Source organism: Gavialis gangeticus, unplaced genomic scaffold (assembly GCF_001723915.1).
Source record: "Gavialis gangeticus isolate Ggan-Ray unplaced genomic scaffold, GavGan_comp1, whole genome shotgun sequence".
Lineage (NCBI taxonomy): Eukaryota > Metazoa > Chordata > Crocodylia > Gavialidae > Gavialis > Gavialis gangeticus.
This window is the reverse complement of record NW_017729029.1, coordinates 29,430,768-29,432,371: the sequence shown is the minus strand read 5'-3', so window position 1 is coordinate 29,432,371 and position 1,604 is coordinate 29,430,768. Positions and strand designations below refer to the sequence as shown.

At 39.6% G+C, this 1,604-nt stretch overlaps 1 protein-coding gene across 2 annotated transcripts in view; it reads left to right on the top strand.

Moving 5' to 3' along the window:
* KLHL4 (kelch like family member 4) overlaps positions 1–1,604 on the top strand; it is a 108,788-nt gene that overhangs the window by 97,859 nt on the left and 9,325 nt on the right. The gene's annotated exons all lie outside the window — the stretch shown is intronic.

The window sequence follows — 1,604 nt, the reverse complement described above, 5'->3', positions numbered from 1 at the left end:
ACACACACACACACACACACACACACACACACACTGAAGCTGTGCCAAGTCCCAAATAAGAAGAAGAACAAAGAACAAAGGAAATATATTGTATACAAAGAAAGGGATGGAAAAGTTTTATGTATCAAGTTTGAAATAACTACTATCCCTAGAGTTTCTAATCCTAGCAGGGGTTTATTCTGCCCCTTTCTCATTTGACATAGACAAATTAAATTCCATGGGATGTTAGACATGGATCTTTCAAATAAAATATGGTGTGTGCACTCTCCAGAGGTAGCATCTAATGAAGTGGTCTGTAGTCTTGCTGAATGAGCTAGTCTCTATGGGTGCCTATACACGTGCTCCGGGGGGGGAGCAGTTGCATTTGAATTAGAGCTATTCTCGGGATCTGCTGTAATTAAAATGCCGGAAGTGTCCCATGTATTCAGTGTCCTGCATTTCAAAATTGTAGTGCTTTAACTAAAGCTTGTCAAACAGGCTTTAGTTAAAGCACCCCTGCCACCATTTTGGAATGTGGGATGCTGAATACATAAGATGCTGCTGCATGCTGGAGCATTCTGATTGGACCACTTCAGCAGACCCGAATCAAATCTGCTCTGGCACATTCTAATCAGAACGTGTCAGGACACAAGTAAGAGTGCCCTAAGGTGCCAGCCTGCCCTGCCTTCTGCCTGACTTCAAACTAACATGGCTAATTATCTCTCTCCAGAGATACTAGAATTCTCAAGAGCTTTGCATGGAACTAGAATTTTTATCTAGGCATTTTAAACTAAACTTGTCATTCTTCCCACTCTTACACACTAATTTCTTTGGTATTCTATTTCAAAAATGGCTACATTTCACTACAGAGCGAATATTACTTTAGTACAGGACAGGGTCATTTTTACTTTCATTTCTCCTTCTCCCTCACATCTGAGATTGGCTGGACATAGGAAATCTTGTCTTAGACAGAGCTGTTGGAGTCAGTGTACCATCTTATCTAACTCTAACAATCCTCCAACCATGATTGTTTGAGGGGTATGTATGAGCTCAAATGGGGTGTGGACAGATGCTCTTACCAATATCATGTTTTACAATCCTATTTCATGCTGCTAAGCTAATTTATGTGGATCTAAATTCAACTGAGTTATGACCCATGGATGCATTACATCCACCCATGGGAGAACAAAGCTCCTAAATGCCTTTATCCCTGCAGGTATTAAATTTCCTCACACAGTTTAAGTTACTGTGCTTAGACATTGGACAAGTTTAATGCATATATTTACACAAAAAATTAGAGTAACAGAACTATTCGAGTTCCCATTCTCTTACAGAGGAAAGACCTTGCAAATATCCTTAATATAAACTTCACCAGAAGCTCCTCAGAATGTCTTCCAGAATGATATGCAGGAAATTGCTTTGTTGAAGAGGAAATTCATCCTAATGTAGCTAAGCCCTTGAGCACTCCTGAAATAGGCTGCCTGTTTTCGCTGAACTCTAAATTTAAATTATGTCTGTTAGTTTTGTGAGGTAATCTACTGCACAACAGGGAATAGGGTGAGATCATGTTTGCTTTGATTTCTTCCATTGTAGCTTACCAAAAGTCTTCCATGTAGTATTTTTCC